The sequence below is a fragment of the Rutilus rutilus genome, assembly GCF_951802725.1.
Source record: "Rutilus rutilus genome assembly, chromosome: 25".
Taxonomy (NCBI): domain Eukaryota; kingdom Metazoa; phylum Chordata; class Actinopteri; order Cypriniformes; family Leuciscidae; genus Rutilus; species Rutilus rutilus.
In genome coordinates this window covers 28,070,492-28,088,192 of record NC_140229.1, presented here as the reverse complement: position 1 = coordinate 28,088,192, position 17,701 = coordinate 28,070,492, and positions in this window count along the sequence as shown.

The window sequence follows — 17,701 nt, the reverse complement described above, 5'->3', positions numbered from 1 at the left end:
GGTTATGCACTTTTCGCATTGCATTGCAAACCAGAACTAAATCATTCCCATGTTCATTAAAGACATAACGTGTGTTGTTGCATTGCATTGTATTGCATTGCATTGTTTTGCATTGCTTTGCATTACTTTGCACTGCATTGCATTGCTCTAACGTTGTACACTGAAGAATAACATATAGGTTATGCACTTTTCGCATTGCATTGCATTGCATACCAGAACTAAATCATTCCCATGTTCATTAAAGACATAACGTGTGTTGTTGCATTGCATTGTATTGCATTGCATTGCATTGCAATGTATTGCAATGCAATGTTTTGCGATGCATTACATTGATTTGCATTGCTTTGCACTGCATTGCATTGCACTAACGATCTAACGTTGAGCACTGAAGAATAACATATGTTATGCACTTTTTGCATTGCATTGCACACCAGAACTACCTCATTCCCATGTTGATTAAAAACATAACGTGTGTTGTTGCATTGCGTTGCATTGCATTGCATTGCATTTATTTGAATTGCATTGCATTGCACTAACGATCTAACGTTGTGCACTGAAGAATAACATATAGGTTATGCACGTATTGCATTCCATTGCACACCAGAAATAAATAATTCCCATGTTCATTAAAGACATAACGTGTGTTGTTGCATTGCATTGTATTGTATTGCATTGCATTGCTTTGCATTGCTTTGCATTGCATTGCATTGCATTGCATTGCATTGCTATGCACTGCATTGCATTGCACTAACGATCTAACGTTGTGCACTGAGGAATAACATATGTTATGCACTTTTTGCATTGAATTGCACACCAGAACTACCTCATTCCCATGTTGATTAAAAACATAACGTGTGTTGTTGCATTGCATTGCATTGCATTTATTTGCATTGCATTTATTTGCATTGCTTTGCATTGCTTTGCATTGCTTTGCATTGCTTTGCATTGCTTTGCATTGCTTTGCATTGCTTTGCATTGCTTTGCACTGCATTGCATTGCATTGCATTGCACTAACGATCTAACGTTGTGCACTGAAGAATAACATATAGGTTATGCACGTATTGCATTCCATTGCACACCAGAACTAAATCATTCCCATGTTCATTAAAGACATAACGTGTGTTGTTGCATTGCATTGCATTGCATTGTATTGTATTGTATTGTATTGCTTTGCTTTGCATTGCTTTGCATTGCTTTGCATTGCTTTGCATTGCTTTGCATTGCTTTGCATTGCATTGCATTGCATTGCATTGCTTTGCACTGCATTGCATTGCATTGCATTAACGATCTAACGTTGTGCACTGAAGAATAACATATAGGTTATGCTCTTTTCGCATTGCATTGCACACCAGAACAAAATCATTCCCAAGTTCATTATAGAGATGATATATGTGTTGTTGCATTGCATTGCTTTGCACTGCATTGCTTTGCACTAAAGATCTAACTTTGTGCACGAAAGAATAACATATAGGTTATGCACTTTTTGCATTACATTGCACACCAGACCTAAATCATTCCCATGTTCATTAAAGAGATGGTATGTGTGTTGTTGCATTGCAGTGCACTAACGATCTAACGTTGTGCACTGAAGAATAACATATAGGTTATTCACTTTTCGCATTGCATTGCATTGCATGCCAGACTACTAAATCATTCCCATGTTCATTAAAGAGATAACGTGTGTTGTTGCAATTGCATTGCATTGCATTTTATTGCACAAACGATTTTAACGTTATGCACTGAAGAAAAACATATAGGTTATGCACTTTTTGCATTGCATTGCATTGCACAAACGATCTAACGTTGTGCTCTGAAGAATAACATATAGGTTATGCACTTTACGCATTGCATTGCACACCAGAAATAAATCATTCCCATGTTCTTTAAAGAGATGATATGTGTGTTGTTGCATTGCATTGCACTAGCGATGTAACATTGTGCACTGAAGAATAACATATAGGTTATACACTTTTTGCATTGCATTGCACACTAGAACTTAACTATTCCCATGTTCATTAAAGAGATAACGTTTGTTGGTGCATTGCATTGCATTGCACTAGTGATGTAACGTTGTGCACTCAAGAATAACATATAGGTTATGCACTTTTTGCATTTCTTTGCATTGCACACCAGAACTACCTCATTCCCATGTTGATTAAAGACATAACGTGTGTTGTTGCATTGCATTGCATTGCATTGATTTGCAATGCCTTGTACTGCATTGCATTGCATTGCATTGCACTAACGATCTAACTTTGTGCACGTAAGAATAACATATAGGTTATGCACTTTTTGCATTGCATTGCATTGCACACTAGAACTTAACCATTCCCATGTTCATTAAAGAGATGGTATGTGTGTTGTTGCATTGCATTGCACTAACGATCTAACGTTGTGCACTGAAGAATAACATATAGGTTATACACTTTTTGCATTGCATTGCACACTAGAACTTAACCATTCCCATGTTCATTAAAGAGATAACGTTTGTTGGTGCATTGCATTGCATTGCACTAGCGATGTAACGTTGTGCACTCAAGAATAACATATAGGTTATGCACTTTTTGCAGTTCATTGCATTGCACACCAGAACTACCTCATGTTGATTAAAGACATAACGTGTGTTGTTGCATTGCATTGCATTGCATTGATTTGCAATGCCTTGTACTGCATTGCATTGCATTGCATTGCATTGCATTGCATTGCAGTAACGATCTAACTTTGTGCACTGAAGAATAACATATAGGTTATGCACTTTTTGCATTGCATTGCACACTAGAACTTAACCATTCCCATGTTCATTAAAGAGATAACGTGTGCTGTTGCATTGCATTGCACTAACGATCTAACGTTGTGCATTGAAGAATAACATATAGGCTATGCACTTCTTGCATTGCATTACACTCCAGAAGTAACTCATTCCCAAACTACATTGCGTTTTGCTTTGAGGAAATACAATATGTGCTATTGCATTGCATTTTACACAAGATCAAACTTTGTGCATTGAAGAATAACATATAAGCTATGAGTGCATCACAAACATACAATAACTATCTCAACTATCTACATTCCACTGCATAAAATATCTAACTGATATAGTTAGATATAATAATAATACATTATTATTCAACGCTAATTCTTAGATCGTTTGTGCAATGCATCACTCATGTTATGTTTTCATTGCACATGAGGTATGAAGTAGTTTATTCTAGTAGTTTATTGTAATGCAAGAGGTAAATGCAATAATTTCCCTTAAAATAATAAATGAATAAGTTAGTAATTGTGCAATGCCAATGCACATATGTCATGTGTCAAATCAGGCCTACAGAGGTCCCTCTTGTCTTATATAACATCACAAGAAGTCAGTCTTGTATGTTTAGTAAGCCAGACAGTAGTCCATATTTGACTGATTGTACATATTTTTGGCAAAAGAGTCCTCAAAAGGTATTTTGTGTAAATTATAAACTTATAGACTCCTTCTGATGTTAAATCAGCCATATAGAGGTGCATATTTGACCGATTGAACTTATTTCTGTTCAGAGGGTCCTCAAAGGTTTTTAAACAAACTTATAGACTCCTTCTGATGTTACATCACCCATAAAAAAAAGTACATTTTTGACCTACTAAACATATTTCTGCCAAGAGACCATGAAACTTAACTTACTATACGTACATACTGACTTCTCGTGATGTTAACTCAGGCAAGGAGTAGTCGATATTTGACCGATTGAACACATTTTTGGCCAAAGAGGCCTCGAAATGTTGGTTTTTTTTACTCATACATTTATAGACTCCTTCTGATGTTAAATCAGCCATATTTCAACTACTGGGAAAAAGAGTACTCGATCTTGAACTTTCTGTACATACTCTAGACATCTTCTGATGCTTCATAAGCCATTTAGAAGTCCATATCTGACCTGTTAAACTTATTTCTGGTCAATGGGTCCTTAAAAGGTTTTAAATATATATAATCTTATATAATATATAATACTTAAGCTATATAATCTTATAGACTAATTCTGATGTTAAATCAGCCATACAGAGGTCACTTTTTTTACCTACTAAACATAATTCGGGCCAAAGAGCACTCAAACTTGAACTTTCTATACATACTTGTTGACTCCTTCTGATGTTACGTCAGCCATGTCCATCAGTCCATATGTGACCCAAGGAGCATTTTTCTAATATATAATACTTAAGCTATATAAAGTTATAGACTCCTTCTGATAATAAATCAGCTATACAAAGGTCACTTTTGACCTTCTGAACATATTTCAGGCCAAAGAGTTCTTGAACATTGTCTTGCTATACTACAGATTGACTTCTTGTGATGTTATATTAACCAGCCAGTGGTCTATTTTTGACCTACTGTACATATTTATGGCCAGAGTCCGTGAAAATCAACTCACTATACATATAGACTGACTTCTCGTAATGTAAAATCAGGCAGACAGTAGTCCATATTTGACTGATTGAAAAAAAATTTGACCAAAGAGTTCTCAAAAGGATTTTGTCTAAATGTATAAACTCCTTCTGATGTTAAATCAGCCATACAGAAGTCCATATTTGACCTTCTGAACATATTTCTGGCCAGAGACCTTGAACATTTACCTTACTATTTATATTTCTCCTGCCATAATGACTTCTCGTGATGTTATGTCAGCCAGACTGTGGCCATATTTGACTGATTTAACATGTTTTTGGCCAAATGTTTTTTACTCTTAGAAACTCATAGACTCCTTCTGATGTTAAATCAGCCATACAGAAGTCCATATTTGACCCAAGGAATATATTTTTGGCCATAGAGTTCTCGATCTTGACCTTTCTATACATACTCATAGACTCCTTCTAATGTTACATAAGCCATATAGATATCCATATCTGACCTTTTGTCATCAAAAGTTTTTAAACTATATAAAGTTATAGACTCTTTCTGATGATAAATCAGCTATTCAGAGGTCCCCTTTTGACCTACTGAACATATTTCTGGCCAAAGAGTCCTAAATGATTAACACTATACATTCAGATTGATATCTTCGGATGTTATATCTTCCTGACAAAAGTCCATATTTGACACACTGAATTTTCTTCTGGCCAAGGAGTACTCGAAACTTGACCTTTCCATACAGACTTGTTGACTCATTCTGATGTTACGTCAGACATACAGAATTCCATATTTGACCCAAGGAACATATTTCTTGCCAAAGAGTCCTCGATCTTGGGCTTTCTATACATACTCATAGACTCCTTCTGATGCTTCATAAGCCATATAGATGTCCATATCTGACCTTTTGAACTTATTTCTGGTCATCAAAAGTTTTTAAACTATATAAAGTTATAGACTCCTTTTGATGATAAATCAGCTATACAGAGGGCCCCTTTTGACCTCCAGAACATATTTCTGGCCAAAGAGTCCTCGATCTTGTACTTTCTATACATACTCATAGACTCCTTCTGGTGCTCCTTCATAAGCCATATAGATGTCCATATCTGACCTTTTGAACTTATTTCTGGTCATCAAAAGTTTTTAAACTATATAAAGTTATAGACTCCTTTTGATGATAAATCAGCTATACAGAGGGCCCCTTTTGACCTCCAGAACATATTTCTGGCCAAAGAGTCCTCGATCTTGTACTTTCTATACATACTCATAGACTCCTTCTGGTGCTTCATAAGCCATATAGATGTACATATCTGACATTTTGAACTTATTTATGGTCAAAGTGTCCTAAAAAAAAATTCAAACTATATAAAGTTATAGACTCCTTTTGATGATAAATCAGCTATACAGAGGTCCCCTTTTGAACTACTGAACATATTTCTGGCCAAAGAGTCCTCGATCTTATGCTTTCTATACATACTCATAGACTCGGTCTGATGCCTCATAAGCCATATAGATGTCCATATCTGACCTTTTGAACTTATTTGTGGTCAAAGTATCCTAAAAAAAATTCAAACTATATAAAGTTATAGACTCCTTTTGATGATAAATCAGCTATACAGAGGTCCCCTTTTCACCTCCTGAACATGTTTCTGGCCAAAGAGTCCTCGATCTTGGGATTTCTATACATACTCATAGACTCCTTCTGGTGCTTCATAAGCCATATAGATGTCCATATCTGACCTTTTGAACTTATTTGTGGTCAAAGTGTCCTAACATTTTTTCAAACTATAGAGGGCCCCTGTTGATCTACTGAAGATGTTTCTGGCCAAAGAGTCCTCAATCTTGGGCTTTCTATACTTACTCATAGATTCCTTCTGATGCTTCATAAGCCATATAGATGTCCATATCTGACCTTTTGAACTTATTTGTGGTCAAAGTGTCCTCAAAATATTTCAAACAATAGAAAGTTATAGACTCCTTTTGATGATAAATCAGCTATACAGAGGTCCCCTTTTGACGACCTGTACATATTTCTGGCCAAAAGTCCTCGATCTTGGGCTATCTATACATACTCATAGACTCCTCCTGATGCTTCATAAGCCATATAGATGTCCATATCTGACCTTTTGAACTTATTTCTGGTCATCAAATTTTTTAAACTATATAAAGTTATAGACTCTTTCTGATGATAAATCAGCTATTCAGAGGTCCCCTTTTGACCTACTGAACATATTTCTGGCCAAAGAGTCCTAAATGATTAACACTATACATTCAGACTGATATCTTCGGATGTTATATCATCCTGACAAAAGTCCGTATTTGACATATTGAATTTTTTTTTGGCCAAGGAGTACTCGAAACTTGACCTTTCCATATATACTCATTGACTTTTTCTGATGTTACGTCAGCCATACAGAAGTCCATATTTGACCTAAAGAACATATTGTTGGCCAAAGATTCCTCGATCTTGGGCTTTCTATACATACTCATAGTCCAACTCCTTCTGATGCTTCATAAGCCATATAGATGTCCATATCTGACCTTTTGAACTTATTTCTGGTCAAAGTGTCTTCAAAATTTTTCAAACTATGTAAAGTTAAAGTCTCCTCCTGATGATAAATCAGCTATACAGAGGTCCCCTTTTGACCTACTGAACATATTTCTGGCCAAAGATTCCTAAAAGATTAACACTATACATTCAGACTGATATCTTCGGATGTTATATCATCCTGACAAAAGTCCCTATTTGCCCTACCGAATTTTTTTCTGGCCAAGGAGTGAGTACTCGAAACTTGACCTTTCCATATTGTTGACTCTTTCTGATGTTACGTCAGACATACAGAATTCCATATTTGACCCAAGGAACATATTTCTTGCCAAAGAGTCCTCGATCTTGGGCTTTCTATATATACTCATAGACGCCTTCTGATGCTTCATAAGCCATATAGATGTCCATATCTGACCTTTTGAACTTATTTGTGGTCAAAGTGTCCTCAAAATTTTTCAAACTATAGAAAGTTATAGACTCCTTTTGATGATAAATCAGCTATACAGAGGTCCCCTTTTGACCTCCTGAACATATTTCTGGCCAAATAGTCCACGATCTTGGGCTTTCTATACATACTCATAGACTCCTTCTGATGCTTCATAAGCCATATAGATGTCCATATCTGACCTTTTGAACTTACTTGTGGTCAAAGTGTCCTAACATTTTTTCAAACTATAGAAAGTTATAGACTCCTTTTGATGATAAATCAGCTATACAGAGGTCCCCTTTTGACCTCCTGAATATAATTCTGGCCAAAGAGTCCTCGATCTTGGGCTTTCTATACATACTCATAGACTCCTTCTGATGCTTCATAAGCCATATAGATGTCCATATCTGACATTTTGAACTTATTTGTGGTCAAAGTGTCCTACAATTTTTCAAAGTATATAAGGTTATAGACTCCTTTTGATGATAAATCAGCTATACAGAGGTCCCCTTTTGACCTCCTGAACATATTTCTGGCCAAATAGTCCACGATCTTGGGCTTTCTATACATACTCATAGACTCCTTCTGATGCTTCATAAGCCATATAGATGTCCATATCTGACCTTTTGAACTTACTTGTGGTCAAAGTGTCCTAACATTTTTTCAAACTATAGAAAGTTATAGACTCCTTTTGATGATAAATCAGCTATACAGAGGTCCCCTTTTGACCTCCTGAATATAATTCTGGCCAAAGAGTCCTCGATCTTGGGCTTTCTATACATACTCATAGACTCCTTCTGATGCTTCATAAGCCATATAGATGTCCATATCTGACATTTTGAACTTATTTGTGGTCAAAGTGTCCTACAATTTTTCAAAGTATATAAGGTTATAGACTCCTTTTAAAGATAAATCAGCTATACAGAGGGCCCCTTTTGACCTACTGAACATATTTCTGGCCAAAAAGTCCTCGATCTTGCGGTTTCGATACATACTCATAGACTCCTTCTGATGCTTCATAAGCCATATAGATGTCCATATCTGACCTTTTGAACTTACTTGTGGTCAAAGTGTCCTAACATTTTTTCAAACTATAGAAAGTTATAGACTCCTTTTGATGATAAATCAGCTATACAGAGGTCCCCTTTTGACCTCCTGAACATATTTCTGGCCAAATAGTCCACGATCTTGGGCTTTCTATACATACTCATAGACTCCTTCTGATGCTTCATAAGCCATATAGATGTCCATATCTGACCTTTTGAACTTACTTGTGGTCAAAGTGTCCTAACATTTTTTCAAACTATAGAAAGTTATAGACTCCTTTTGATGATAAATCAGCTATACAGAGGTCCCCTTTTGACCTCCTGAATATAATTCTGGCCAAAGAGTCCTCGATCTTGGGCTTTCTATACATACTCATAGACTCCTTCTGATGCTTCATAAGCCATATAGATGTCCATATCTGACATTTTGAACTTATTTGTGGTCAAAGTGTCCTACAATTTTTCAAAGTATATAAGGTTATAGACTCCTTTTAAAGATAAATCAGCTATACAGAGGGCCCCTTTTGACCTACTGAACATATTTCTGGCCAAAAAGTCCTCGATCTTGCGTTTTCGATACATACTCATAGACTCCTTCTGATGCTTCATAAGCCATATAGATGTCCATATCTGACCTTTTGAACTTACTTGTGGTCAAAGTGTCCTAACATTTTTTCAAACTATAGAAAGTTATAGACTCCTTTTGATGATAAATCAGCTATACAAAGGGCCCCTTCTGACCTACTGAACATATTTCTGGCCAAAGAGTCCTTGATCTTGCGTTTTCTGTACATACTCATAGACTCCTTCTGATGCTTCATAAGCCATATAGATGTCCATATCTGACCTTTCGAACTTATTTGTGGTCAAAGTGTCCTAAAAAAAATTCAAACTATGTAAGTTATAGAATGCTTTTGATGCTAAATCAGCTATACAGAGGTTCCATTTTGACCTCCTGAACATATTTCTGGCCAAAGAGTCCTTGGTCTTGGGCTTTCTATACATACTCATAGATGCCTTCTGATGCTTCATAAGCCATATAGATGTCCATATCTGTCCTTTTGAACTTATTTCTGGTCAAAGTGTCCTAAATATTTTTCAAACTATATAAAGTTATAGACTCCTTTTGATGATAAATCAGCTATTCAGAGGTCCCCTTTTGACCTACTGAACATATTTCTGGCCAAAGAGTCCTAAATGATTAACACTATACATTCAGACTGATATCTTCGGATGTTATATCATCCCGACAAAAGTCCATATTTGACATACTGAATTTTTTTCTGGCCAAGGAGTACTCGAAACTTGACCTTACCATATATACTCGTTGACTTTTTCTGATGTTACGTCAGCCATACAGAAGTCCATATTTGACCCAAGGAACATATTTCTTGCCAAAGAGTCCTCGATCTTGGGCTTTCTATACATACTCATAGACTCCTTCTGATGTTTCATAAGCCATATAGATGTCCATATCTGACCTTTTGAACTTATTTCTGGTCAAATGTCCTCAAAATTTTTCAAACTATATAAAGTTATAGACTCCTTCTGATAATAAATCAGCTATACAAAGGTCACCTTTTGACCTTCTGAACATATTTCTGGCCAAAGAGTTCTTAAACATTATCTTGCTATACTACAGATTGACTTCTTGTGATGTTATATTAACCAGTCAGTAGTCTATTTTTGACCTACTGAACATATTTCTGGCCAGAGTCTGTGAACATCAACTCACTATACATATAGACTGACTTCTCGTAATGTAAAATCAGGCAGACAGTAGTCCATCCCAGTTAACACAGAACGTTCCCCTAAAGTGTATTTTTTGGTTATTTTTTTGGGAACCAAATATTTACGTTAGGGGAACGTTCTTTTTTGGTTTTATTTTTATGTAACAATAAAATAACGTTCCCAGAACGTTGCTGGGTGGTTACCATAAAAAATAACGTTCTGGGAACCATAAACTAACATTCTGAGAATGTTCTGGGTACCAAAAACTAACGTTAAGGGAAACAAAAATTGTTAGCTGGGATATTTGACTGATTGAAAAAAAAAATTGACCAAAGAGTTCTCAAAAGGATTTTGTCTATCATAAATGTATACACTCCTTCTGATGTTAAATCAGCCATACAGAAGTCCATATTTGACCTTCTGAATATATTTCTGGCCAGAGACCTTGAACATTTACCTTACTATTTATATTTCTCCTACCATAAAGACTTCTCGTGATGTTATGTCAGCCAGACTGTCGCCATATTTGACTGAATTAACATGTTTTTGGCCAAAGAATCCTCAAAATGTTTTATACTCTTAGAAACTCATAGACTCCTTCTGATGTTAAATCAGCCATACAGAAGTCCATATTTGACCCAAGGAATATATTTATGGCCATAGAGTTCTCGATCTTGACCTTTCTATACATACTCATAGACTCCTTCTAATGTTACATAAGCCATATAGATATCCATATCTGACCTTTTGAACTTATTTCTGGTCATCAAAAGTTTTTAAACTATATAAAGTTATAGACTCTTTCTGATGATAAATCAGCTATACAGAGGTCCCCTTTTGACCTACTGAACATATTTCTGGCCAAAGAGTCCTAAATGATTAACACTATACATTCAGATTGATATCTTCGGATGTTATATCTTCCTGACAAAAGTCCATATTTGACATACTGAATTTTTTTCTGGCCAAGGAGTACTCGAAACTTGACCTTTCCATATATACTCGTTGACTTTTTCTGATGTGACGTCAGCCATATAGAATTCCATATTTGACCCAAGGAACATATTTCTTGCCAAAGAGTCCTCGATCTTGACCTTTCTATACATACTCATAGACTCCTTCTGATGCTTCATAAGCCATATAGATGTCCATATCTGACCTTTTGAACTTATTTCTGGTCAAAGTGTCCTCAAAATGTTTCAAATTATATAAAGTTATAGTCTCCTTCTGATAATAAATCAGCTATACAAAGGTCACCTTTTGACCTTCTGAACATATTTCTGGCCAAAGATTTCTTGAACATTATCTTGCTATACTACAGATTGACTTCTTGTGATGTTATATTAACCAGCCAGTAGTCTATTTTTGACCTACTGAAAATATTTCTGGCCAAAGAGTCCGTGAACATTAACTCACTATACAATATAGACTGACTTCTTGCAATGCCAAACCAGGCAGGCAGTAGTCCATATTTGACCGATTGAAAAAGAATTTGACCAAGAGTTCTCAAAAGGATTTCGTCTATCATAATCTATAGACTCCTTCTGATGTCCGAAAATATTACTGGCCAAAGAGTCCTTAAAGATTAACACTATACATTCAGACTGATATCTTCGGATGTTATATCATCATGACAAAAGTCCATATTTGACATAGTGAAAGTTTTTCTGGTCAAAGAGTCTCAACTTGACCATTCTATATATACTCATTGACTCTTTCTGATTCTTCATTAAATCAAATCAAGTATATTTGTATAGCGCTTTTCACAATACAGATTTTATCAAAGCAGCTTCACAGTATTAAATTAAAATAAAATAATATAACAAGGTTTGTTTCTAGTGGAATTTATTGATTGATAAAATAAAATAAAATATCCCCAAAATATCCCCAACTGAGCAAGCCAAAGGCAACAGTGGCATTAGCTATATAGATGTCCATATCTGGCGAATTGAAAATATTTTTGGCAAAAAGGTCCTCACAAGTTAACTTACTAAATACTCATAGACTTCTTCTGATGATACATCACTTTAACAGGTATGTGACCCTCTGAATATATTTTTGGCCAAAGAATCATTGAACATTAACTCTCTATACATATTGACTCAAGAGTAAAAATTTTTTACCTCTTTTGGTCTGATTTATCATCAGATGGAGTCTATAATTTTACATAGTTTAAAAACTTTTGAGGACCCTTTGACCAGAAATAATAATAGGTCATAAATATGAACATAAATATGGCTTATGAAGAATCAGAAGGAGACTATGAGTATGTATAGAAAGTTCAAGATTGGCCACAAATATGTCCCTTGGGTCAATTATGGACTTCTTTATGGCTGATGTAACATCAGATGGGATCGAGGACTCTTTTACCAGAAATATTTTCAGTAGGTAAATTATGGAATACTCTCTGGCTGATGAAGCACTAAAAGGAGTCAATGAGCATGTATAGAAAGTTCAAGTACATAGACTCGTTGGCCAGAAAAAAAAAGTCATTATGGACAGTTGTCTGGCCGATGTACTATCTGAAGGAGTCTATAAGTGTGAATAGAAAGTTCAAGATCAAGGACTCTTCAGTCAGAAATAAGTTCAACATGTTAAATCTGAACTACTTTATGGCTAAAGAAACAAAATAAGGCGTCACTGAGAATGTATAGAAAGTTCAAAATCGAGGACTCTTTTACCAGAAATATTTTCAGTAGGTCCATTATTGACTACTGTCTGGCTGATGAAACACTAAAAGGAGTCAATTAGCATGTACAAAATTTTCAAGTCAGAAATATGTTCAACATGTCAAATCTGGACTTCTGTATGGCTAAAGAAACAAAATAAGGCATCACTGAGAATGTATAGAAAGTTCAAGATCGAGAACTCTTTTACTTCAATAGTCAATATCTACTATCTGAAAGAGTCTATAAGTATGAATAGAAAGTTCAAGATCGAGGACTCTTCGGTCAGAAATATGTTCATTATGTCAAATCAGAACTACTGCATGGCTGATGAAACACCAGAAAGAGTCTATGAGTATGTTTAAAAGGTTCAAGATTGAGGACTCTTTTGCCAGAAATATGTTTAGTGGGTCAAATATGGACTGCTGTCTGGCTGATGAATCAGAAGTCAGTGAAGATTGAGGAAGAAGATTATGAATAGAAAGTTCAAGTTCAAAGACTCTTCAGGTAGAAATATGTTCAGTGGGTCAATTATCTATATGGAGTCACTGAGAATCTATAGAAAGTTCAAGACAGAGGATTCTTTTACTATAAATATGTTCAGAGGGTCAATTATGGACTATTGTCTGCTTGTGAAACATCAGAAGGAGTCAATGAGCCTATATAGAAAGTTCAAGTTCAAGACTCTTCGGGCAGCAATATGTTCAGTAGGTCAATTATGGACTAATGTCTGGCTGATGACACAAAAAGGAGTCAATTAGCATGTACAGAATGTTCAAGTTCCTGGACTTGTTGGCCAGAAATATGTTTAATAATTAATATGGACAATTGTCTGTGCGATGTAACTTTCTGAAAGAGTCTATAATTATGAATAGAAAGTAGAAAGAAATAGAAAGAAAGAAATATGTTCAACATGTCAAATCTGGACTTCTGTATGGCTGAAGAAATATCAGAAGTAAATGATTATGTATAGAAAGTTCAAGTTCATAGACTCTTCGGGCAGAAAAATGTTCAGTAGGTAAATTGTGGACAATTATCTGGCTGATGAAACATCAGAAGGAGTATGTATAGAAAGAATAAGATCAAGGTCTCTTTGGCCAGAAATATGTTCAATTGATCAAATTTTGAAATACTATATTGCTGTTGTAAAATCAGGAGTCATTGAGTATGTATTGAAAAATGTTCATATACTCATTGGTCAGAAATAGGTTTAATAGGTCATATTGATACAATACAATACAATAATGTTTTGCTATTGTAACATCAGAAGGAGTCAATGTATAGAGAAATCAAGATTATAAACCCATCGCTCAGAAATGAGTTTAGTAGTCAATTATGGATCATTTTTTGGCTGAAGTACTATCTGAAAACGTCTATGAGTACGTATAGAAAGATCAAGGACTCTTCCAGCCAGAAATATGTTCAATTGTCAAATATGGATAATAGCCTGGGTGATGAAAAATCAGAAGGAGATAGTAATTATGTATAGATAATTAAAGTTCTAGGTCTCTTTGGCCAGATATATGTTCAATGGGTCAAATTTGAACTAACAATATGGTTGATTTAACATCAAAAGTAGTCGATGAGAATGCATATAAACATACCTTTTGACGACTCTTTTGGCCAGAAATATGTTCTCTTGGTCAAATATGGACTACTGTATGGTGGATGTAAAATCAAAAATAGTCTAGGAGAAAGAACAGTAAGTTAAACTTTGATGATTCTTTTGCCAGAAATATGTTCAGTAGGTCAATAACTGACTTCTGTCTCAATGATGAAACATCAGAACAAGCCTATGATTATGTATAGAACGATCAAGATCGAGGACACTTTGGTTATAGAAATGTTCAATAGGTCAAATTTGAACTATACTGTATGGCTGATGAAACATCAGAAGGATTGTAAAAGCAATTAGTCTAGAAATTTAAAGTTCAAGGTCTCATGTCTAGAAATATGTTCAAAATATAAAATTTGAACTGCTGTTCAAATACATTGGATAGCAGATAATTAATTAACAAGTCTACAAGTATGTTTAGAAAGTTCAAGATCGAGGACTCTATGGTCAGAAATATATTCAATGGGTCAATGGACATCTTTCAGGCTGATGAAACATCAGAAGCTGTCAATGAGCATGTACAGAAAGGTCAAGATCAGGGACTCTTTGACCAGAAATATATTAGTAGGTCAAATATGGACTTTTGTATGGCTAATGTATTATTAAGAGAAGTCAATAAGCAGAGAAAGTTAATGTTCAAAGACTCTTTGGCCAAAAATGTGTTCAGTAGTTCAAATAGGAACCTCTGTATGGCTGAATGAACATAATAAGAAACATTTTGAGGACACTTTGACCAGAAATAAGTTCAAAAGGATAGATATGGACATCTATATGGCTTATGAAGCATCAGAAGGAGTCTATGAGTATGTATAGAAAGCCCAAGATCGAGGACTCTTTGGCAAGAAATATGTTCCTTGGGTCAAATATGGAATTCTGTATGTCTGACGTAACATCAGAAAGAGTCAACAAGTATATGGGCCATTCTACAGAATTGGTGCAAAGTCAGAGTTGGAAACATCTTGAAATTTTTTTGTTTTTTCCCACAAATTTTGCATGTATGCAAATTGTATAATATCCAAGGTACGCTTTTCTAGTAATTGTGCAGTTAATTCTCATATTGTATTTTCAGAAAATGCTGGAATATTTTCCTTCTCCCCAAATTTGTCACTACCGAAACACAATATTAAATAATTTATTAAGAAGGCTTATAATGACCTATTAAGATTTTGTTTACATCTACCTTATAAATATATATTTTTTCTATTTTTAAAAAATATTTTTACTGGTGAAATCAATAAAGATTATAATTTTAATAATATTTTAAGTGTGATTTATGAGATTTGTTGTATTTTGAACCCAATCTTTCTTTGTAGAAGGCATAAAGTTTATCGTACTGATTTCAAAGTTAAGGATTCATTAGTTTGAATATGCATTGAACCAAACACTATCATAACATCTTAGTTGATAATTCAATATACTTTATTTTTGACAAAACATCCCATGTTACGGTAGTGACTGCACATTTTTGGTAGTGACAGTAATGTTTTGGTAGTGACCACAATAATTAGTTTGCCATGGCTGAATCAGACTGTCCACATTTTATGTTAATATAAATAAATAACTATGATCCACATATGCAGTCAGTACATATAGCAGACACACATCTGACAGTAAATATCTTATAAGAACACCTAGAGCTATTCTATACTTTGGGTCTTGAGGTGCAAGTGAGAAGAGGTATGCTCCTAGATTTTTCTTCCCAAAAAAACAACAACTTACAATGTAGACTCAGAACCACTTTGTTTTATTTGCACATTTTCAACATTTTGTTTATGAGTCATTCAGATAAATCTCCAGAACCACTGAACTGTGTGTGTGTGTGTGTGTGTGTGTGTGTGTGTGTGTGTGTGTGTGTGTGTGTGTGTGTGTGTGTGTGTGTGTGTGTACATAAAACATTAATTTCAGAATAATTTTCCTCATTCAGATAAATCTCCAGAACCACTGAACTGTGTGTGTGTGTGTGTGTGTGTGTGTGTGTGTGTGTGTGTGTGTACTGGTGTCTGATCACCCTCACTGGAAGTGCTAGGTGGTGTGGAAGCCCTGCAAAATGTCTCCACCTCTTTTTGTCTTTTCACCATCATCCTGTGTCTTTTCCTCCATGCTTTTCTGACATCTCTTTGCTCCCTGTCAGGTAATTCACTGATACTCTTCAACTTTCCTTCTTCCCTTCGTTTCTTATTTCTTTCTCTTTCTTTCCTTAAGTATTCCTCGTACTTCACTGGGTCTTCCCTCAACCTTTGTTTGTATTCTCTCTGTCTCTCTGTTGTAGTTTTTCTATTTTTTTTAGGCATGTTGGTGTTTTATGTCATTCTCCCTGTCAAGTTAATCATATAAATTAACATTACTGACAACAACCTTACACCTAAGCAAGTATCATGGACTGCAACCTTAAGTAATTGTAACCTCATTACATTACAGAATTTTAACAGAATATTGCATACTAAAACACTACTAAAACATACTACAGTAGTAATTATTTGCATAACTGTACTAAAATGTAGTTTATTCCTCCAAATAAAGGATTATGTGTTCCCTTTTGTCACTACCAAAACAATGTCACAACCGAAACTTCAAGAAAATGTTTCGGTTGTGACTGTTTTGGTAGTGACAATTTTAGATACTTTTGAGCCTAGCTCGAAGATGCTAATCAGCACATGGTTAGCAATCACTGGTCAGAACAGTTGAACACATATAACAACTAAATTTTATGGAATAACATCCAAAAAAAAATTCTCAATAGCAGAAAAAATGAGTTTGGTAGTGACATTCCTTAAAGTTACACACAGATTTTTAGACTTTAGAACACATTTACCTCAAAATGATGGGATCAATCTACTCACCATATAGCACATGAGAGAGAGGGACATAGGAATATTTCCTGATCAAAAATGTAGGAGTGTGGTTAAAATCAGTCTCAGCCAATGGACTACAACATTCACTGTTTTGGTAGTGACATGAAAATGCGGGACATGTTTTTTTTGATAAAGTTTCATGATTTAAAAATAAAATATAAAATAAATATTTTTTTTAACTTCATTTTTTTTTAAAAAACTAAAATATTTTTTTTAAAACAAGAATGGAAAAATTTGCAAAATTTTTTTCAATATCATTTTCACAAGTTGAAATTTAGGGGTTAGGGTTTGGGACAGCCACCTCCTAATTGAAAGTAGCCCATAAATTATGATTTTATATATATAAAGCTTACTGATATCTTAAATATTATTGTGGGTTTCAATAGATAATTGAAGGATCTTAGTAAACATCTAAGATTTTAATAATTAAAT